Here is a 24,765-nt window from a genome sequence, read left to right on the forward strand (position 1 = left end):
GCAAAAAAACAAACATCATTAACATCATTCTCTCTCTCTCAAATGCTATTTTTCCACTTTGATTGCATGGTATACTGATTGGTAAATTGCTACCCATTCATCACATGTGACTGTGTAGGTCCTGACTCTCTTTTGCTGTGACTTTATAAGCAACAGCGCTGCTAATTCATCGTACCTCTAATTTTAACTCCCTGGACACTCTACCTCCTGTCGTCTCTTGCCCTTAATATGAAGGCATTTCAATTGCAATGAAGCCCCTAGGCTGACAGCCATGAGATTAGTATGAATGTATTACCCCCTTGGGTGCCATAGCCTGTAATAAGTTCCCCATTAATCGTATCCGTTGGGGAAAATTTGTTTAGGCCTTAATTACATATCATTAAAATTGGTTTTGATTCTCTGAGATTTAGGCTGAGAATTAGACTCCACATTTTCTGCCTTCTTTGCCTTTGGCCATTCCACACATTTATGTTACGTCGCTCCCACCAGTGTGATTTCTCATGGCCTCTGTGATTGCACGAGTGATTGTTCCTTCAAACACTTGTTTGTGATGTAATTTTGAATAATAAATGTATTGTTTTCACTTTGTGTCTTTATTTTACATTCATCTATTGTATCTATCTTTTGACTTGGCCAAGCTCTTTGAAATGTTCTTTATAAATTCCTTAGTTAGTTACTTCTGGATAGGAGGAAACTCTTGGAGCAATACAAATGAAATCATTGTTTCAAATGCAAGAGTCTCATTCACCACAGAGTGCTGAGGCTTGTCAAGCCCAGTTAGTCCTCATAGCTAAAAAGCATATCTTTTTGAGGCTTAAATTTCATACTGCATTCTGTGGGAGGATTTTCAATATACACTGTAGGAGCTTGAAGCTGAATCATGGTTGTCTTTAAATCCTTTTCCTCGACTGTCCAAAGCACTTTGAAGTCGGCTGCCAGCAATTGACTTCACGTCTGACTGGTTCAACGTTTACGTACCATTATGATCACTAATCTATATCCATTTATATTGAGGAAATTGTACATGAGGGTTACCTCCAGTAATATATAGTCCTAATGTGACCTTACAAAATGCTTCATAAAGAGGAAAAATAAAAAATGGTTGATAATGGTATATTTTAAATAGAAAACTCCAATACCTGTACACATTCATCCACTATTATCTTCTAAGTGAAATGTCAAGTCAATTGTGTTGTACTAATATTTTTTAGTTGCTGCTATTTTATGTATATTATTTATTTTAGTAACATTTCAGTGGTCACTGGGCTGCATTCATTTTCTGCTTTGCAATTATGATTCATTAATAATAAGATGGAAAGTACTCAAGTTAGAAAACTGACTTTGAATTGATGCCTCTTGAACAAAACACTGACATTAAGATAATTTGTTGACTGACAAGGCAGGATGTGGGAAGTTTTTCTAGGGTTTCAGGTCCCTGGAAGTAATTAGAGCAAGAGCGCCTCTAAAAATGAAAATGAGTCAGTGTTTGTCGGTGACACGTAACTTACGCAAATCCCTGTGGCGAATCCATGTGTCCTCCTAGAATATGTCAAGCAAGTGACTCACAACATAACATTCTCTATTATGTAGCCGTCATTAAGCAGATTTAACTGTGACTTATTTTGTAGATGTCATGCCTACCTGCTGTTTTTTTGTGTTTTAATAAGATATTACCCCAAATTTGCATATCCATTCACTGTGTCTTCATGATTATTTTAGTCTGAAGTCAAAATTTTAAGTGTAACTGTATTTAAATTTTTTTTCATGTGTGTTATATTATTTGGTATTTATAAGATTTTTGACTTCTTATTTTGAAACGATGCATATTTTACTTTTAAAAGATGATGATGTTTTAATCCTTTCAGCAGTTTTTTGCTTAACACAGAAACTCTTTCTATGCTTTATAAAAGGTGTCCCAGTTATAAAGCATAGAAATGGCTCCCATTAGACACTGGTCAAAGCTTTTGTTTTTTGTTATGCCAGCATTACATCTAATGTTAATTTTGAGCAGTGGTTTGTGTTGAGGAATGTTTATTGTAATAGTGATTCAACAAATAATGGGTCTTAAATTAGAAAGCTACGCAAAAGAGGTAATAGGCAATATAATGGTCATATTGGTGTATTATTGAAATGTGTCACTGGGTTGACTTGTTCAAGTCTTGAAACTTTCCCTGATTTAAATTATGTAACTTTTGAATGTGGTTGTAAGAATAAAAAGAATAAACGGTCAAGGTCTGAGTTACACCATCCATTCAAAAGTAATGGATAATAACCTCTTTAATAACTGTGAGCCATAATGTTTACCTTTTATGATAGCATTCATGATGAGAGGAGCTCCCAGATGAGAATCCTGTTCCCATAACTAGCAGTCTGTTGAGCTATCAGCGGTAACCTTTCCACAGCTTCATTCCCCGACAAAGTCCACCTGTAGAGCGCTGGAGGTTTTCTTGGCAATGCATTGTGCTTTATTAAAGATTCAGCACTGAGCCTTTTTGGTTTGTTGTCTCTTTTTGTCTCCAGCAGAAAGACACACAGCTTCAGGCCGAGAACTATGCTTCACAGGGCTCTGAGGAAAGGAAAAAAAAAAAAGCTGAGAAAAATTAGGCTCCTCTAAATGCGACCTGTGCAGGATAGAGGGTTATTTATATTGGCCTGCTGTATGGTCTGCTTCCCTAGTTAGAAACCTGGGAATGGCAACAGTTCATTGGAGCAGTCCAACTCAATATGCCGATGATTTATCAGACCACTGGGACCATTTGGGCTTGTAAAACATGAGGTGAGGCCAAGACCATTAAGCTATGTAATCAGCCATGTTGAGCCTGATACCACACTCCTTACTTCAATACATTTAAGGTCCAAGGACCAAGGCGCAAACTTGTTGGTTGTTACTACTTCTCTTCTGTGTTTTTTCTTTGTTTGTCTGAGCAATTATTTCCTCTTTTGAAAAACCCAGTGTATGCCCCATTAGTACAAATTGAGCATGTGTGGGAACCAAAAAGTTCTTCACAAAGTGCTTTTTTCAAATGCGTTTCCTCTCGCTGGATTTAATGACGACGTTTCAGCGGAATAACACAGCACAAGAGTCTTTGGATATCTAAGCAGCATTATGTTTTCCTTATGTGATCGTTCTTCATACTTGGAAAACATTACTTTCTCCGATAACAACATTTAAATAGGGCTTCTAAAAATCATGCAGGCGTCCGTCAGAGCTAAACGCATGGAAATTAGTTGAACGGTTCAGACTATTATTCACATGGGCCGTTTCAACAAGGAGCTGTTCCACAAAAAAGGATTGTATTGACGGATTTTCCCTAATGATGCCTCTCAGGGAGATGGTCGTATTTATAAGCAGTTAAACGGTGGATACTTAAATGTAGACATGAGTTTTTTCATTGTCGTTTTTCTTCAAGTTCATTTCAGTAAGATGTTGGTTTAACGGTTGAGGAGAGACATCAGGCCAATGATAATTTGTCAAACAAGTTTTCATCTTGCCAAATAAGATTCATTTCCATATCCCATAGTATTTCCCTAAAGGCTTCTCTTATAAGCAAGAACACTGCAGGTCGTAAAGTTATCTAACTAGACCAGGAAAAAGAAAAAACCTAAAGAATATACAGTATATACTATACCTGTATGAGAAACTCAGGCATGTCCCTCCCACGAACCCATACAGAACTGCTTCTATGCTTTTCAAAGATAGAAAAGTAGGTCTTCAACAAACTTTCACCATTCTGCATCCAGAACATACACACTTTGAAACTGTCATCAGGCCTAACCCTGGTTTTATGATTGATGTGTCAGCCCAGAAATCAAAGGACCTGTATATTACAAAACGAGTATTACAAAAGTATTGTTTTTATATACACATATACACTTAAAAGTGTTGTGTAGTCATGGGCATGCAAGGATATATTTAAGCTTGGTGTGCGACTGTGCGTTTCCTTGTAAACTGGAGCACACGATGGCAGATAGACTTTAATAGTTGTATTGAACACACTTCTACAAGTATTATGTGGTCCAAAAACCATGCAACAGTTTAGAATCAAAGTCATAACAATACCTCGTAACTGAACCTAAATGTGCTCAGTATGCATTTTTAACACGGTGCCGTCACAACCAGGATTTCTGCATCGGAACAGCGACTCAAAGCATCGCAGATGAAATGTAAGCAATAGGATCACATAACTACAATAGAAAAGAAGCACTTGAAATAATTTAAGATGTTTTAAGAAAGGGTGATGATATTCTGTAAGAGCAGAGATTTTGTTAAAGTTCTTACTGGGTGAGTGTTTTTCCTTTTTTGTCTGATGATAAACAAACTGTTAATAAATATGTTGAATTATGTCATATTGTCACGGCTGCCAAAATAAAGAGTAGTTCATATGATGAGGTTAATTCCGACAGAAATGTTTAATAATACATTTTATTTCACAGCGCCTTTCATGTCACTCAAGGACGCTTTACAATTTAAAACAGGAGCAAACAAATAACAAAACAATTAAAATTAAAAGTGCAAGTAAAAACATCATGGCAACTACAGTGAGAATGCAATCCTGAAAAGTTTACTTATTTATATTAAAAATATTTCTTCTCTTTCATTTAATTATTGTCACACAATCTCCTTAGGTTATTCAGAGCTGCAGTGAAATAACTACAGAGTAAGGGCATTGCCAAATTAAAATTAAGCTTTTACTAATGATATATTTATTTAGTGTGGTCAACTCCCCCTCACATGGAAACTCTGCAAAGCCAAAATTATATTCAATTAATCTGTAAAAATATCTATTGCTCTTAACTATTTGTCAATTTATTGTGAACTCGTTTGAGTTCATAGGATCATGATCCTGTACGAATAATTATAAAAGGATCATCTGATTGGTCAGTAGTTGATTTTAATCTAACCCTCTGAAGTTTACCTGCTCCATCCCGAGCAGGTTAAACTGAAGCAGTTACCATGGTGATTTAACTCAGGGGGGGGGGGGGGTCAAGCCTTGTATTACAAGACCCTGTTTTAGCCCTGAAACTTTGGCTGATATAAAATGTTCCATACCTCTGATGTTTTCAATGTAATTTACTCTTTTTATAGGCTTATTTTATGTCACATTGCACTAGTGTCTTCACTTTACATTACTGCTGCTGTAGAGGAGTTTGTTATTACATAGGATTGTTGCACAGAACATTGGGTCTGTATCTATCTTAATAGAAACCATGCTACTCAGGCCTGAAACAACCCTTCAGAACACTCATTTTGTGGAACAGATTAAAACCAGCTACTCCGCTTCGCCAAAACTCGTATTTCTGTCCGTCGTTGATGTGCATCTACTTGAGAATGCATTACAGAAAAAATGAGGGTCCATTCCTAAAAAACATTGGTCCCTAGTTTGGCTAGTGGTCAAACAAACACTCCCAGAGGAGAAGTATTGTAAATCCTCGGATATCGTGTGGATGCCGTGGCCTGTAAATGTTGCAATGTAGACGTTTGATACTGTAACGACTTTTGAAAAGAGATGAAGAAGAATGAAAACACATTTTAGTTCAAAGGGAGTCGGTCTTATGTGATTTGGTTTTCCGAGCTCAACACACCTCTTCCCTTGGTGTTCTGCTTGTTTTTTATTCACTAACTCATTTATTTAGATGGTCTACTATGCTACTGACTCGACGCTTACAAATCATCTTGATCTCTCATTGCCTCAGTTCTCTCAGGAAGAGCTTATACCTCTCAGAGGGGAGGAGGCTTCCGAATGACTATTCCACACACCATCATAAAAGAGGTGTTTTCTTTTGATGGTAACGATAAGAGGAGTGGAGGGTGGAGGCTGTCTGGGGAATTAGACTCACACCCTTCCCCGGTGATATTGTATATTTTAAAGTGATTGTATGGGGGATGAATGTGTTCAATCTCAAATTCACGTGTAAACAACAGATTCTATAAACCCCAAGGTAGAGTACTTTTGGAAAAGAAGATATTTCAGGTCGTGTTCCTCATATCTGTGCGGTGCATCAATTTTCAGGACTCTGAAAGTAGGACCGGGGGGGTGAGCAGCAGAATCAATATAATATCATTGATAGTAAAGATGACACACATACAAAGTCTCACTTGATCCTGTTGTTTAATGACTTGACTCATAAATTCATTAAAAACTGCAAAGATTAGTCAATTAATAAATTCATAGAAAATGGAGTTTAATATGCAACAAATTTGATTATCACTTACTTATTCTGATGATATATTTAAGCACCTGTCTACTGAAAACAAAAAAAAATTCACTGGTCCCAGCTTTTCTAATCAACAATTCGTAATTTTATATATTAAATATCACTGGATTTTCATTTGATATTTTGAGCCTCCTCCTGTCCATATTTTGTACTCAGACATGGCTCAATGCTAAAAACATAGTCTCACTTCAGACTTGTTTCTACATGTCTCCATCCGTTTTGGCAAGGACGAGGCTCACCTGCTGTGAACCTTGTCATCCTTTCCTTTCACCGAATTCCTCCTGGTATTTCAACCATCTACTGGTCTTCTCATTTCACTGTGGGAGGTTTTGAGAGTAGAGGAAAGAAGCCTTTTGTGGTTCCCGTGGACCGGAGTGCAATCCAAGACTTTGTCAGCATGTGGCTGCCTCAGACAATGGGAAGTACATGTGTTTGTGATGTGTTGCAAGCCAGTTCATGTTCCACCATCCACACACTCCTGTGTTCCTGCCCTCCATCTTCCCTCAGAGAAACCATACAATCAGTGTTTATTGACCTATATTGATAGTTCACCAAATTCAATTGTTTGTTTGCCATACATTTTGTGGGAGTAATATATACAGCAGTGGCCTCTGCATTTGTTGGATTGCGAATTCGGATTGTCACTGACACATGTCCAAACAAGCTTAAATTCTTCATGTCTTTTATTTCCAGAGACACAAAGACTCGGTATAGGTGCATTTATTCTGGGCTTGGAACGTCAGAAGTGCTTGTCCTGCTGTGGTTTGGTAATATTAAGACATTTCCGGAGGAGACTCTTCTCTTTCTGCAAGGTTTTGAACTGAGGCCAGATGGCCTACAGTCACTGAGTGCAGCAGGAGGCATCGCTGCGTTGGAGGCCAGTGGTCTCCTCTGGGAGGGGAAGCGACTATCAAGATGGGAATCTCGAATCACCTACCGACTTCAAGATGTATCAGTACACTTGTCAGTCGGGTAATATTGAAGATTTACGCTATTAATAGCAGAAAACAACACAGTCCAAATTCACTTTGTGTCTAGCAGTTCTGATTTCTGTAGGTAGAGACTTTAAGTAACATAAGTATAAGATTAACATAAGATAGAGATTACAGTTTTTAATAGCCAATAGATATTATGTTATTGATGTTAGTAACTATAACTTGTTGCTGATGTAGGATATTTTTCAGGAAGTCATTAGTTAATATCCACTTTAGTTTACCTCTTGTTAATTAGATACGTCTGTTATGGGATCCATTCATGTTTTGGTTCAAAGATGCATAAGAAAATCTCTATTAGACTCTAGAGGAAAGAAACTGAAAACGAATAATATGTCTCCTTTAATATTTAAAAGTAAAATATATGTCTCAATTTACTCTGTCATTTTACAAATGTTTTTACTACATTTTTGACAAACACAATGGTCTTTTTTTCTCTTTCAAATGCAAATGAAAGCAGAAGGCTGTGTAAATAATACAGGCAACTTCGAGGATGCCACATTAAAACAACAACAAACAATGCTCTTTGTTGCTGAGCGACACTGGCTGCCAAATCATGGCATACAACTGTGTACTAGGCCAGTGCTCTGAAGCCGGAGGGACTGAACACCCCAGCATAACAAATATGTCAGCGTCAAGTCAGTTTATTGACTTGTGGTTAAACAGTGATGCTGCTCGAGCCAAAAAAAACTAAAACCACGTGTTTCAGAGATATGCAAAAATCCTGAATTGCGCTCGGTTGTGATATTACTTTGTTTATTCGGCCCATTGCTGCTGTGGTTTTCTGTCGACTCCTGGTTGACGTGTACGCTCCAGACAGGGGTTTTTGTTGTCAAATAAAATATACGTAAATATTTGTTGAGTTGACTCTGTCACTGCTGACAGACACACGTATCATCTGGCGTCCGGTGGCATGTCCAACATTAAATGCTCTGTCAGCAACTGCTCTGTTAATTCTCAATAGTGCTGCGCTGAACTTGTGGATCCGGACTCAAAGGTGACAGGAGCGGTCCATACGTGGAAACTTCCTCCATCAGTTGAATTATTGATGCCATTGTTGAGCTGCCTGTTGTGACCAGATGGACAAGATGGATACCTTGGCAATGAAACAGCAGGGGAGAGCTGACGAGTAGGTGACATTTCAGAAGTTGGACATTTAGGTCTGTGGCGCAATTAACTCCTATTTAATCAGAAATACAATACTTTTCTATCATTTTGAATACAACTAGTGTAAATAGTACAAATATTCCAACTGCAAACACTCTGGTTTTTTTTAAAGTTCTTTTCAAAGCCTTTTTAGATTTTAATATTTTTTTTTTACATATTATATATTTATGATACAGTGGCAAAGGAAGAAATTCTGTTTTATGGGATGCTCTTCCACTGGCACACAGCTGACTGACTTTTAATCCCCCTCAGAACTTGTGGTCCTTTCTTGTGGGATAATGTTTCATAGTTGTTTGACAAGACAAAAGTCACACTCACTCTATAACGGTCCTTGGCATCTCTCGTCACATTCTTCTCGTCTCTGTGAAAGCAAATGTGTGAATGAGTGAAATCTCCCAGATGGACAGTGATTGTTAAACGCTAAAGCAGTCAAATTGAGACTTCAACTCCGACTGAACACACCACACAAGCGGCTCTGTTGTTTGGGAGTCATCAGAGGAGCGAAATGTGGAACCCTGGGAAATCAGGGCGGATAATAAAGCCATTGTTCTGTGCAGGGTTGCAGTGCGCGCAGGTTTCTCCCACTGTAAGGGTAATGAGTGAAGGCCTAACTGGGGGAAATAGCTAACAACAAACTGGACTTGAATTATTCAGAGATGGAATTGAACGCAGCAAACGTTTGATTTAGAGTCTTTGTTAGGTCTGTTTGCAGTATTCAGTGATACTAACTAAGGCTAGGTGTGAGGTGCCTGTTCTTCCACTGGTTAATGATGTGGTATGTCGGCGGAGGGAATATGTTGGTTCCCACATGCTCCTTTTTTCATCTTTTTACTTTGCTATTGCTCATTTTCAAAGGCAAGAAGTGCATAACACAGTAGTAGTTGATGAAAGGGAGAGAAAAAAAGACAAGCCAGCAGGTTTTATTTATGGATTCACTGAGGCTTCTTTTTTTCGACCAACCCCAGCTATGGGCATTCTGGCCACCAGTGAATTTATTCCACACTCTAAAATGATGACACACACCAGGCTTTGTTGTCGGTGTGTGTGTGTGTGTGGGGGGGGGGGGGGGGGTTTACTCTGACTCTGGCTTCCCTTGTGCAGTTGTTTGGTGTGACCTCTCTTCCCCGTCACTGACATACCATTAACTACTACACATGCTTCTGTGCAACCTACCATCCCTCGTCAGCGCAGGCAATATATTTTGTTTGTCTCTTTCAAAGGTGGCACTGCCGGTGCTTCACTCCCAGCTGCTCGCTCGGCTCCACTGCTTACCATACACTATGTTCATGGGCCTTACAGATGTCCTTCAAAGGACTGGGAGAAAGGGGTTAATCCGTGGCACATGAGGGGCATGTGTCCAATCCGTGGAGCACTTCATCCCGACACTACATCAAAAAAAGCGTGTGTGTTTTGTTGCTATGAACACAATAACACATCACCCCCAACTGTATGATAGACTCGCGTCTCTCCCATGCTCTTTATTACTATTTGTCTGACATTGTTTTTCCAACAGAAGGATGCTTGCTCTCGCGCTTTGTATGGATGAGCTTGTCCCAGCTCAGACTGGCAGCTGTAGAACAAGGCGTTATGATGAGAGCTCAACTCTCCCCAGGAACATTCAGTGACCGGTCGTTCTGTGGATTTCTGTCTTTGTTGTCATAGTTTCTGTTCTGACACATCGCACAGCTTAGACGCGGCCAGAACAAGCTTCTCCTCCATTGTCTTGGTTACCGGGGCGACCATTGCTGCCCCCATTTGATTGGTTGCCTGAAAAGAAGTTCCAGTGAGGACACCAGGGCCTTTTTAGAAAAGTTCAAATAGTTTCAACTTGAAGCGCTTGATGCAGCCGCAGAAAAGAAATAAAAAAGGGTGAAGTGTGCTGTGAAAAGACTAGGTGCTGCTTTTTCTCTAGACGGACACATGTGGCTCTCTCCTCATTGGGAACACTTGAAAAAAAACATCCTGGCGCTCTGAAAAAAAAACTTTTAAAAATGTTCACACGCTCTAACTGTTCTCTCAAGACTGATGTTAGTTGCTGACAGTTTCAAATCAGTGTTAAATAACATGCTGTTCCTTTCCTGTCAAACAGAGGGCTTGGGCTCAATGCCTTCACCGGAGAAAGGCCAGAGGGATAATTCTTCTGCAGAGTTCAATTCAATGAAGATTTTGGAGTTTGCCAGTGCAATGGCAAAAATTCAATCGGTTGCCAGTTCCTCTTTTTTCTTCCTCTCTTGTTGTGACACCTGTGCAGTCTCACCGACTCCAACGCCGTTTCATTGTGTCAGGAGACGGCTGGAAGCTCATCTGACACTCAAGCCTAGATTTAATGTAAAAGTGTAATTAGAGCTCTGTAAAGAGTCAGCTCCCCTCTAAAACGCTGTCCCTTCAGAATTCAGTGTTTTTCGAGGGTATTGTTACGGGTCATTGAGGCACCAATGCTTTTCTCCAGTGAGAGTGGCCTCCAACATATTGGCCTGTCGTCCTTGGTGATGACGGAGCCCATATTTTATGGGAGCTGCGTTCTAAGTGAAACTGAGAGGTGTTCCTGTGAAATGAGAGATGGACTGAGCTGAGGGTCACAGTTATGGCCCCTTCATTCCCAGCTGCCAATTTCAACTTTGATATGAGTGTTTAGGTTCCCATGGTATCAAAGGAGAACAAAATGACTTTTCAGTATCCAGACGAGAGACGCGCGTTTCTCTCACTCCTTACGTCTCAAATCCAAATCACCTTGTCCATAAAGCAGGTTATACAGTAACGATGTGGCCGACATTTGCTGCAAAGTGGACAATAAGAGACGGGAGATACAGGCTGGAGAAGGGGGATGTCTTCATTGCTTCTTTATGTCTTTAGTTTATGTGTCTGTATGGGGAGATATGTGATAGGAACACTATGAATGTGAGATTCCTTGTGGTTGGAGGCTGTCTCCATATTCTCGACCTTAGTAAACTCTTGATCATGTGACCTTCTCCTTTGACGTTATTCTACTTGCATGCTAGAAGCAAAGCAAATCCTACACAGCTCCCTGAATGTGGCGTTTCTTGTACTTTCAACAACTACAATATAATGAATTCCCCCAAAAGTTAGCGTAAACCCATTTAACCCTTCATGATTAATGTACGATTACAGTAGACAAATTAAATTCACTGTTGCTGCTGAATTTTTCTAGCAATTTTGCATTTTCATCACTGGTCTTAAAGTTCACAGTTAAAAAGTGAGCATTGTAGAGAGAAATTAATGGCTCAGGCTATCTTTTAATTAGTTTTTTTCTTTTTTTTTTGCAATACACTGTTGCTCAAAAACTGGCAAGACGAGGGTCAAGGTCAGAACAAATTAATTACATTTTCATATTCAGACAGGGGGAAAAATGTTTTGTGAAAAGAACTGTGTATCAAGCTTCTTTTTTTTTATCTATTTTTTTGGCTGAGAGAGGGATCCAGTTTGGAAATGGGGAGAGAACTGAGAGCTCATCGAAATGCCATTTCTCCTTCAGGAGTGTAAACAATTTAACCACATTCTTAAATGTCAAGAATATTGTGTTTTTCATGTCTGCAGTGGTTTGGTTGACACTGCTGCTTTCAAAGTGAGCAATCGGGCATGGTTGCCTGTCGCTATATGACCACAGCTGCCGTCTAACAATGATTTGATGATCAAATATTTTTATTTTGCAAGTTGGTTTCAATTTAAGGTAAATACAAGGTTTAAAGTTAAAACCTTTTTGTTCAGTATGACTTTTAATAAATTCAACATCCTGTTTCCTCACTGCTGATGGAAGAAGTTATAGAACGATTGATTTCCAATGATTTAGATTTTTCAGAAGACAAAACGTAATTTAAGGACGAATTCTTAAGAAATTGTGATCACCATAACCACAAAGAAGGATTTTACCGAAATGTTTGCTAAATCTGAGTCTGAGTGTGAATACATTCATGCTTTTTTGATGTACACTAGTGCAGTGCCTGTTCCAAACCTGCCAGTTTGGAATGGCCTGTGGTAAGACTGGTTCCAGCTTTCTTTCTGAAACTTTAAAGTTACCTACAATACTGCAAGTAAAGACTGGCTCCTGGACTCGGGCCACAGAACCCTGAAGCCCCTGCTGCTGCACACAGACCTGTTCACCTGTTTATTCAAAGTTTGGAAAAGCTCAACCCAACGTGCACAACCCAAACTGGAGAATCAGATTTCAATGCGGTTGTTCATTGTCCTGAACTAAATCACTGGTCACTGTTTATTAAACTTGTATTAATATTTAATGTATTGTTTGTCCAAATCGCACCATATTCAACATTACACTTTCTTGGACCCTTAACAAATCAAATTGGAATGATTTCTTGAATTATTGGGTAGTTTACTTTAGTGTGTTTCATTATCTACCCATAAAGAAGATCTTACAACAACAACCTTCATTCAAATATATCATTTATCGATACATGTAGTGCTTTTAATACTGGCTTTAAAAAAACAATCTCTCCCTCCCTCCCTTCCTTCCTCTGTGTTGGTTTGTGTGTACCAGCATGAGTGAGACGTTGTAGCTGAGCGGCACCATTCAGCTTCCACTCGAATCTGTCTTTTGACAATCCGGCCTTATTCCAGGGCAGAATACTCATATTGATCCAAGCGCCTGTTACACAAATAAATAATAAAGTAAACTGCACTGACTCTACACCTGAGTTCACAACCTGCCCCTGACAGACCTCTGAGTGTGTGCAGAGAGAGACAGGATGTAGAGGTGGAGGGGTTGCACTTTGTGCAGCAGGGGAGCAGGGAGTCAGAAAGGGTTCTGCATTGTTGATCCAGTATGACATTGATAGACAACAGCTGAAGGAAGGCTGATAGCCATGTTTGGCGTGCTGGTTTTAAAAGGACGGACGTGCTTGATTCAAAGTTGACCGAACATGAATTCAGCCAGCGGTCGCCCCAAGTGGTTGTGCCAAAGAGAGGTGGGAAAGGAAACGTTCACATATGACTTGTTTGACTTTCAATCTTTTCCGCCATGATTATTTTCCACTTCAAATATGTTTTATTGTTTTTTTTACACGTGCACATTCTCTTAGTCCTTCTTTGTTCTCTTTTTGCTCAACCCCTCTCAACCCTCAGATTTCAGAACATGAAACTTTCTTGCTGAAAAAATGGCTGACTGGGTTGTCATTATTAAGTTTCTAATTAACTGGTTTGTTTGTTTGTCAGCAGGATTATGTAGAAACTACACAACCAGTTTCCATGAAGATGTGGAGGGATGGGTTATTATGACATTTTGGTGCAGATCGGGTTTACGGGGCGGATCAGTCCAGAATAAGTCATATTAAGGGGACTGATATTTACGAGTGTGTGCAATCTGGTTCAAATCCAAACAAGAGATCTAATGAATTAACATGTGGTTTCTCAAGGGAACTATTGGGCCTTGGCGGAGGTGTTTGCTCTGCTGAGTGTAACTCTGGTTGTCTCTCCTATACCACTAAGATTAACTATTCAGTCATTTTGTAAGATTACTACATTTTAATTCCAGATTTTTATTGCAGTTTGTACTTGGACATCCCGCTGTTGTGTAAATGTTTCCTCTTAAAAAGTGTGTCTGCTTTACTGCCAAATACTCACAGGAAACATTAAATGTAAACTTGAAGTCCATGACAAATTGCTACTACATTTAGGATTTGTCGTAGCAGTTCTTCGAACTAGCTTTCGCTTCACCTGATGAAAGATTTTATGCTCGGCTGATTGATACGAAAACATTTAGGTTTGAATGAATTGTTTCCTTGCCATAATAACTTAGTCTATTCCGCAGAGCACAAGAAACCTATACCTTGGGACCCCGGGAGTCTTGGAGAGTACTTAGCATTGTGTCAAATCCTAACAAAAACAATATCAAATGCACTAAGTTATCTCGCTACAGTAGGTCTCTGGTTAGCCTCACTTTTTAAAGTGCCACTTGACACTCTTGGGGGGACTGCAGCAGCAGCTGCTGTTTCTCCAAGCAAAACAGTGTAAGGCCAGCTAAAAAAACAAGTAAAAGCCCCTGACAAATTAATCTGAAATGGGGACTGAAGGTCAACAAAGCAACTGCTGCAGAGTGAGTGAGGAACTTTAGGCAGCTTCTCCTCTGTGAATTCAGCTCAATCCGTTTGCTAACCTCAGCACGCGTGCGATACACAGCCCTACAAGGTCATTTCCAGGAAATCGTGATTTCTAATACCTCAAGAAGTGCACACTTGAAAATGGACAAGGTTGCATTGTTACACATCACTTTTGGTAACACAAGCTGAGATTTTAGTTTATGCATCTATTATCCTTAGTCCCTCACATCATTATTTTTATGGCAGTGAAGGACACGTCACCTACCCACACATTGTTAAAGTTATTTTCTATACTTCTATACTTCTCCTATACTTTCAATTCTAAACGGTGGACTTGATTGAACTTTTGGCTGTATACCATTGTGCTGTTTGGTTTGACTGGTGCTCATGCTAGTTGCTCTGTGTTGAAGTCAGGTCATAAATGTATTCCAACAGGACAACCTCTGACTCTGCCTCCATCTTCATGAACTCAATCATTAAGGTTTATGCTCCTTCTCAGCCACACTGTTCTATCAAGGAAAGTGGTTTAGCATTTTTATCCCTTTTGTTAGAACAGGGGCGTCTCTCTCCTAAAGAACCTCTTCAGGACTCATCTCTCTCAACAACTCTTACATGCTAACATGCCTATCCAGCACATATTGTCTCAATGCATTTCTTAACCTGTTTACCTGCACTGATTTTTTGCATATAATTTAAGGTTCCTAACTTACTGAAGCGATTTAATGTGCAGTTCATTTGACTTCCAACCATTTATTTCCTTCTTTTGCTACTATAATTCAGTTATTAAATAAAAGAAAAGGTTTCCTCCTCAGGAAAGCTAAATATTTCACCTCTGCACTTACAGTGACTGGTCCCCTTATCTCCTTTCCACCACCCTCCTTTTGATATCTGCTAGGTGACATTTTCGAAAGATGGCACAGTTCACATTGTATCAAAGGCCACTGTGCTACATGGTCAGATAACATTGTCCGTAGTACTGCTGGGTTCACTGGGGACTTTTTGTAGGTAAGTCAGTGGTCAGACTGATAATAGTGAAACAGACAGTGATGTGGGCAGAGTGACGTTGTTAAAATAAGAGACGGGCCACAGTGCCTCACTAAATGAGTTGTGTTGCCTCACATTTGCTGAGCCCTGAGTGGTTAAAGACTAATTAATTTAAGAACAAATGTCCCCAAAGGCTGCAATTAATGATAAACTTATTAGACATGATGGTGCCCATGAGGTCTGGATCTCATCGTGGTGTCCACGCCCCTGGTGGTGTTACTTACCCGGCTGCCACTTCAAATAAAGTAAGAAGGGGAACAAAATGTGTGTGTATGTGTGTACACATGTGTAAGTTTGTTCACTCTTTATAATTCTATTTTTTTAAAACACAGTCAGTCCTAGAAATAACCCTTCAATCCAATCCAATAAAGTATCCATCTATCCATCTATCCATCTATCTAATTCCATCACTTGACGTTTGACATGACTGTTAAATTCGTACTGGCACCATGGCCAGCACCGGGGTGAAGGGATATAAATGTTACATATAGACAAGTGGTGTGTGCGCTTTCTAATGAGCCTGTCAAAACTGAACTCTCTGGAGAATGGACGTCTTCCATTCTGCCTTCCAGAGACTGCTAATGCTGAAGAATAAGGTGTGATTCAATGACCTCCTTTTCTTGCTAACTCTTTCAGAGTACAACAGCTGCACCCGGGCCATTTACAATTTAGTTAAAATGTCCCCCTGAGCACCTTTCCATGCTAAACAGAGAAGTGCACCGAGTGTACGTGGGTGTGCGAGCGAGTGTGTGTGGGTGACAGAGAGAAAAAGAGAGGGAGGGGTGGGGAGCTGAGAAAAATAAGAAATGAATCTCAATTCGGGCAGGCTGCGTTCGGAGTAGCCTCACGCCTCACCAGCCTCACTTCGGTTCTACATCCCCAGGGGTTAATACGTCTCACCGCGCTGCCCCGCTCCGCTCTAACGACGCAAGCTGACGTCGGCGCTGGGGAGCGAGTGTCAACAGATATAAACGCTGTTTGTGTAGTACTTAAGCCCGGTGATGATGTGACTTTTAGGTCTCAGAGGTTTCACTTGCCACTCCTGCACACATGCATCGATTTTACCCAGTGAGTCGTGCAAGAGATCGCTGAACCTCTGTTGAAATAATTAAAACTTATACTTCACGGCTTCAGATTGTGATTTTGAGTCATTTTATGCACCCCCCCCCCCCCCCCCGCGCTGGGGAAAAACAGCCAGAACAACATTCTTGTGTATTTAAATGATTTACACAAGTCAAAATCAACTTGAACACTTCTTTAGCCCTGTCCATCTGTTTGTTGCTTTTCAGAAAGATTACATGAAAACAACTGAACAGATAACCACGAAACCAGGGGAAAGTATTCGATAGTTAAAGCAAGAACACATTTGATTTTGGTGCAAATCTGGATTTTTGTTCTCTTTAACACTGCAAAGAGGAGGTTATATACAAACTTTCCCCAATTTTCGGAGAGAATAATTAATAATGAGAATCATTTTTAAAAAGAGGCATATTTTGGGAAACTGATATCTTAATTTAGTGCGGCTTGATTGAATGTTAAGGAGGCTGTCGAGCCTTGGCAGAGGTACGGGTTCTTGACTGCCATCCTACTTTATATTGTTTTATCAACCAGCTCTATTGACAGATCATGACCTTCAAGACTCAAACATGCACAGCGACACCTGTGCATTAGTATGCTTAAAGCTAATTAGTCATTGTAATGTCTAATTGTTACAGTACCATACATTCAGCAGTGCTTGTTATGAAAAAACCATTTGAATACTGATTGGACAGGAAGCTTTTTGCCCTGACTTAATTGTCTTCACATTTGGAATAAGTATAAACTGTTTTACTGTTTAAAGTGACCTTGTTCATTTTCAAGCACACTGAACACACCTTTGCATTACCTGCTGCTCACTGACCAGCTAGTGCCTGGCTCAAGGGCACCTCAGCAGGGCTACTGACGAGGGACAGCTGCTCCACACCACTGCTGCTCTGAAACGGATAAACATCAGCCATCTGGCTACTTGTGTGTGGAAATTAAGGTCTTGAAAGGCTGCCAGCCACTCTAAATGTTTAGAAGCCTAACAGTATTATTAATGTTTTCCATTTTGGGGAGTTGTCAGACTGAGGAAGTCGACATTAACATTATGGCAGGTGACCCAAAGCACAGGCTACATATATGTGCACTCTGCGGCATGTTTTCCCTCTCCACTTTGTCATGTCTGTGTGAACACGTTTTTTTTTTTTCATCTGACATTCTCCAGCCACTTTCAGAGCCTCTCCCAGTAGTTTCAGACCGAATGAGCTTTCCAAAAGTGCGAAGAGTGTAATCCAGCTTCCACATCCTCCAAATCTACTGAGTGACTCGTCTCCCTCGCCTTCCAGCTCTTTGTTTCCTGCCTTGGAAAGGAAGTCTGCAAATGGGGGGAGTCTATATTTCACTGTTAAACCCGGCTAATTTAGGCGTTACGCTGGTTGTGGGCGAGGGGGATGTGGTTGCGGTGGGTTGTTCCGTTGCCAAAGGGTGTGTCAGGGCAATTTATTAGCTTGCTCTGCATGCATGTGTAAGTGTGCGAGACTGTGTTCCCAGCCCTTGGCAGCTTAAACTCAATGGCTCAGGCACAGCTGTACCACTATTTTAATATGGAGTCATTATGGCCGTCCACCGTGTGCCTCCAGTTAATTCACAAATTTGACAATAAGAGACCTTCTTTTTTAATCTCTAAAACTCGGATATGGTTTTTCTGGTCCGTTCTTTTTTAGGTCACATTAACCAGAAGCAGTGGTGTAATTCTGCTGCTCTGGTTTGCGTGTGCTGCTCACACTATGCAATACATGCAGAGTAGGTAACAGGTGCTCAACGTAGAAACATAGATTGGTCCCTCTGGGAGGGGGAGTTTGAGTATAGTTTGCTGAAGTGCTGTCAGTGCAATAGTTGTTCCTGTGTATCTATGTGTGTACTTGGTTGTGGGTAATTACATGTTAATGACCCCCGCCTCTTGTATTCACCTGTGTGTTGACTAAAGTAGCCATCTCCGGATCAAGGCTCAAAGCGTGAGGAACGCTGTGATAAGGTTTACATGCTGCTGGCACCTGCTCCGCTCCCAGCTCCCCCCAGCACTCTTCAGAGGCCAAAACAGATGTTAGGACACTTAGCCTGCAAAATGCAATCTGCAAGACGTGTTTACTGTGTTGAGGGAGCAGGGAAATAAATAAAACAAAAGTACACTGGGTTCTATCGAAGTCTGTGTGCACCTGCAGGTCCTGCTCATGCTGGAACATTTTAATTGACCAGGCAAAAAAAAAAAAAAAAGCAACAAAGACAGGGGAGTACATGTATGAGCATCCCCCACCTAGTCTGAACAAATGGCTTGTTTCAAAGCCCCATCAGCAATCCTTTGCTGTAATGAGGAGGGGGGGGGGGGGGCACTGGGAAATTGGGAGATGGTGTCAGTTTGCCGTTTCCGAGCCGTGGGTCCCGCTGTCCAAAATGTGGAATAGCGGGAGAGGTGTACTGTCAAAACACGATAGGCGCAGACATCAGCACAAAGTTAGCGAGAGGGAGTTCGAGTCGCCATGCCTAGATATGCAGTTCTTTTTGAGCACCACACAAATTAAGTCTCTAGACTATTATGAAGCCAAAGAAAACACAACACACACACTTGCTGAGGCAGTAACAGTGGCAACACAAGCTATTTTTCTCCAGCTCGTTGATTACCCTGGTTTTACAGCAAAGGGCCGCCCCGCCATCAACAAAGGAGCCAAAGCCCCTTGTTTGTCATTTATTTTGAAAGTAATCATCGCTCACCCCAGCGCGGGGAAGGTAATAAATATTTATGCCTCTTCTTTGGAAATGTAAACCATATAAATTTGAACCAACCTTTGCTTTGAGAGCGACTGTCCTTGATGATAACAGTATCATTTAAATGTCTTTTCTCTCCCTTCAACTCATTTACTCTCCCCCCATTATCTCCCTCCCATTCACTCTGTTTCCCTCCCAACACAATGTTAACAAGCTCCTTTTCTGCCCTATCTCGTGTCGGTGAGACAACTCCACAGAATGACAGGGTGCAGGGAGCGCAGGCGTGGGTTTTCGGTACCGCGTGTGACCACCAGCCGCTGTCGGGGCTCACGCTGCACCCGACGGTAACAATAATCTTGGGATTTGATTGCCAGTTCCCCCACCCACTATAATTGATGGGTTCAATATTTACTCTGTTACCTGGGCGTTGTAAACATTCATTACGGGGTTCCTTCCCAGATAGGTGAGCAGGAGAGGAGAATGGCACGAGTCCAGCCTGCAGGGACCAGCTGTCAGTTTGACTAATGACAGAAATGAACCAAATCCCATAATTACTTTAGAAAAAAAGACAGTCTCCACCTTATCTCTGGCCAATATGCATTTTAAAATTTTGGGGCGGGTTTATTAAATCCCCCCCCCTCCCCTCCTCTCACCTCACCGCCATCGCCACCTCCACCCAGCCCCCCGCTGTAATACATTACAGACGGAGGCAAGTTCTCGAATTTCAAATTTAATTCTCCACTCGCCATATACACACAGGCTCCGTAATCAGATTGGGACATTATTGTGTTTCTATTGACATTAGCATTGTTATTATTTTGTTCTGTGTAAATATCAGTAACCGGAGCACGCTCGGTTGCTTTGCCAGGAAGGGATTATTTTGTGTATTTATTTTGTTCTAATGCTCTCAAAAAAAGATATCCTTTCAAGATGATATCTGATGCATTACATTATCAGGAGATGCTGTCTCTGGATGCTGTGATGCAGTGCTATTTTAATTCGGAGCTGCATGTAACTTAATAAATTGGCTAACTGGGGTTTTTCATGTCTGCTTCGCTCGGCACAGGTGACACAGCAGCTACAGGGCTCCAAAACGGGATATCAGCGAGACACATCATATCTGCTATTAGACAGAAAGCCACCACAGGTCACTCTGTGTTTTTCGGACCTTCTCGTATAATTGGATAAGTCCTCAGTAACGTGTGTGTGTATGTGTGTTGGAGTCAGTGCGTGCGGTTGGCGGTGCACCAAGTCTCAGGAATGGGCGGCGGCATAGTGCAAGTGCAAAGCTCTCAGCCAAATCAGGCATTTAAGATAGAGGGATAGATTAATGGCAGTGAGGAGGGAGGGAGAGGGGAGCGGAGGGAGGGAGGGCGGGGCCGGACAGATATGGGGGGGAGACAGTGCATTGATATACAGAAGGTCCCTACTCAGACTTGTGTGCTATCAGGCCTTACAGGGGCCGGCTGCCGGAGAGCCGTCGTGTGAAAGTGTGTAGTGCCATCAACTAAACATTTCTCTCTGTGTGTGTCTACTGTACGTTCTTACATACAGGCACACTTTCACTTGTACTGTTTCCGTTCTTTCATGAAACTCTAAACATCCCATGAAACTCGGCACAGCTTGATTCCATTTGAGTAGCTATTCTCTAATGTCCTTTGTTTTCTTTTGCAAAGAGGACGCCCACATAGAAGCGTGTTATACGGCATATTTGTGTCTTATGGAGGCAGACAGCTGATCGTGTCCATTTGTCATGCTGTCAAGCTAATTACCAGATTGAAAAGGAGAATGAGATTACCCCCTCCCCCTTCCAACTGACACTCGCACCTCCACACTCGCAACACACACACACACACACACACACACACACACTGGAAGCACAAGGTTTTTCTCAAGGAACCAAAGTGAACAATATCAGAAGTTTAGGGAAGATATTGCACAAAATGAGGCTAATGTTTTCAGCCGTGTGTGTGTGTGTGTGTGCGTGTGTGTGTGTGTGTGTGTGTGTGTGTCGCAGTCAATGGCACAGCAGGTTGTCTTTACATATTTTACTTTACCACCATCATAGGAGAGGAAATCTTCTGGGCTCCTTTGACGGTCTTATTAAAAAATGTTCCTTTGTTTCATTCCCGCTCTCCTGCCAGCTGAGGAACCGGCTCTTGACCACAAGTGAAAAAGTAATTCTGGTGTACAACAGATCATAAGCGCATAATGAGCTGAAGTACTTTGGGCAGTGAGGAGGATTTCCTCAAATAGTGATGGCTCAAGGAGGCGGATGCAAGAGGGTGGAAATCAGATTCTCTTGGTTGAAGCCGAACTTTCTTCTCCCCAGGTGAGTTCTCCGTCTCTCCGCATGTTTGATGTAAAGCACAGCTCAAACAAGCGATGGCAAATGAGAATTAACAAAAGCTTTTTAGCCCCCCCGACGGTCGTGCCTCTTGGTTTTGATAGTTCTCTTGTAGAGCAGATCTCTCCCATTGTGAGGGCCCATGCTGAAGATCTGAGGGTGCACCAGACATGCGAGGACAGAACCTTAAAAGCGTCTCAGCCCGACAATAATTCCAAGATGGAAAAAAAACTGTTTCTACAGACCAATACAAGTATCATAGGGAAGCGAAAGAGGCTTTGATTTGCTTATAGTGGGTGCTGAGGGAATTACAACATAAGACAAAAGTTGTTGCAACTTGGAAAACAAACGTAAGACCTTGGGAGCTCAGACAAAGAGTACACGTCTAACAACCAAGCGATGAAAGGGAGGTGATTCACTCTTTTGCTCTTTGAAACTTACTTATTAATTAAAACCTTGATTGCTAACTCTGCCTCTTTCTATTTAATCTCGACAGTCGGGAGTTTTGTCCAGAAGCCCAGACTAATTTGTTTGCCTGTTTCGAAACAGACGCTCTAGTGCAGCTATCTTCCAATCACCTTGCTGATTGTGTGACTATGCAGCTCTATTAATATTTGTCCCCCAGCAGGGCTTAGAACAAGTCACAGGCTCCTTAGTTGAGATGTGATGAGGCTCTGACGGCACCCATCTGGCCCGAGTTCTGCAAGGCTGGCCTTCGTGACATCACTGCAAGTGGCGCGTGACAAACCGCCAGCGCGCCAGTCGCGACCCGTGAAATAATCTCCGACAGATGAGGACAAGGGGCATCTTGGCTCGCGCTCGCACCCGACGCACTTCTCCCCTCGCTCGCTGCCATCGTAACAGGCAGCCCCTGCTTTTGGGAAAAGGTGTCAAATGCACAGCGTGTATCAACAAGAGGAAAGTTGCTTCCTGTCAGGTGGTGACAAGTAATTGCCAGAGAAGGGGAAAAAAATTAAACACATCACTCTGATTCCCCCCCCCCCCCCCCCGTCTTTCTCATGCTGTCAATTAGTCTCAATCAATCCCATCGTTTCGCTTTAGAGCTGTCGTGGCATCTCCAGTCTGTCTTGCCATCCATCAATGCATAATAAATACGCTCTACAATATATGTTATCTCAACACTTCTGGCAGCGGTTGGCAGCGGAGGCCTTCCCTAATTGTGCTGCCACACTGGACAAATGAGTGCTGCTTCATTTGATCACGACCCGGGAGGAATCAGAAACAAATGAAACCCCAGTCATGTTTTGGTTTGTCAGGACATGCTGCTCCCTGTAGCCTCTCCAACACTCAATCGCCTCCGAGTCGTCTGATCACAGATGTGAGGCAGAACAGGGAGAGAAAGTCATCTCCTCAAATGAGGAGACGTGATTGGATTCTAATGACTTTCCTCGCCGCCGTATTTGACTGCCCTGCGAGTCGACGCGGTGCTTATCAATAAAGTAAGTCTGCCACAATGTATTATTAACAGGTGACGGCGCGCAGGGTTCGCCTGTCTAAAAAAAAAAAAAGGACTTAAGTGATGTGGGAGCAACACTGTCAATCTCAGCCTTCCTCTGAGAGTCAATTAGGAGATAAACAGGGCTACATGTCTTTGGCAGTGGGGAGAAGTCAGATAGGCCGTCCCGTGGATGTCCTGGGGCAAGGTAAACTGACAGTACTGCTTTGCCGTCAGGGATGGAGGCAGAGGGAACAATGTGTGACTGGCCCTGCCACTGGAGACAGTGAGCTCTGTGCGTGTGTGTGTGTGTGTGTGTGTGTGTGTGTGTGTGTGTTTACGTCAGCATGCATGTGTGACTAACTGCATTATGTGCTTGCTTTACTGTTTGTGTGTGTTTGTGTGTGTGTGTGTGTGTCCACTCAGCTAGTCGAGCTGAAAGAGCTGAATGTGGTAATGATGTTTCTTCAAGAAAAATCAGTTGGAAGATAATACTGGTGATGGGGGGGAAATGTTGGCAGGCACAGCACTGATGTTAACTGGGATGGTGGTCGCTGTGAATGTTGATTAGTCATTGTTCTATACAAACACATTTACTGCTTCAATTATAGACAATTTTCTGAGATATAAATAATGGATTGAGTAGAAATATGTTTATGCACATTTATACCCTGTGCCTGCCGCAATATTTTGATGCATTGATTTAAGTGAGTGAGAGAAACCAGAAAATGGTGAATTGCAATAACTCTCATTACATCCTGTATATGCAATATATATGTTCATATTAGGATACAACAAACAGCTCTGGGGCTTCAGACTGTGACCAGTTTTGGAGACGGTGATTCTAAATTTCATAAGTATCTTCTGTCATTTTTAAAGCATCATCAATCATGTGAGAGTTTGTGTGTTTGCGTGTGTTTTCCAGCATAAACACTGATCTTGTGAGGACCGGAAGATCAAATGTGGACCAATGTCTTGTTCTAATTCGACAAAAGATAACTTTTCTGTTCCTGGTTAAGATGTGAGTTGTTTTAGGTCAAAGTTAGGCATATATTGGTCATGGTTAAGGTTAAGGATAAGGTTTTGCTTAAGCTTTGTGGTAACAAATGGAAGTCAATTTAATCCTTATTAGGATAGCTGTGCAAGTGAGATACAGAGTGCTTCTGGTGGACAGCTAACTCGCCATCATAAAAATGCAGGATCAGGGCAATTCTGAGCGGGATGTCATCTACCTGTATCTGGTCAAACATGCTCTCACTCTCACTTGGCCCTTTAGTGACATTCAAACTAACTATCAATTCATTCACTACAATCCCAAATTACTGAGGAGGGTGATTCCAATGATGAGCAGGCGATCTGGGGCCATTTTCATAAAGCTATCACAAAGAGTTGCTCATATTGAGGAAAGACTGAGCAAATGGCTCAATTATGACATTTTTGTAGAAAGATACCCAGAATGATCATAGCTAAGACTAAGATCCTGGCAAAGATAAATTATTCACAAAGCACTGTCGAGCTTAAAAGAGCTCCTAAGGTGAAAAACGGTTAAGAGTGGGGAGGAGAGGGACTTTTAAGAGGCTAAAGAGTTACTTAAGCAGAGGAGAAAATGGCGTCATTAAGTCATTTACCCTTGCCAGCAGTTTGAAGTGCTACAGCAGCTCTGCGTGAAGAATCCTGTTTGCATGCTGC

This window comes from Platichthys flesus, chromosome 9, assembly GCF_949316205.1.
Source record: "Platichthys flesus chromosome 9, fPlaFle2.1, whole genome shotgun sequence".
NCBI lineage: Eukaryota > Metazoa > Chordata > Actinopteri > Pleuronectiformes > Pleuronectidae > Platichthys > Platichthys flesus.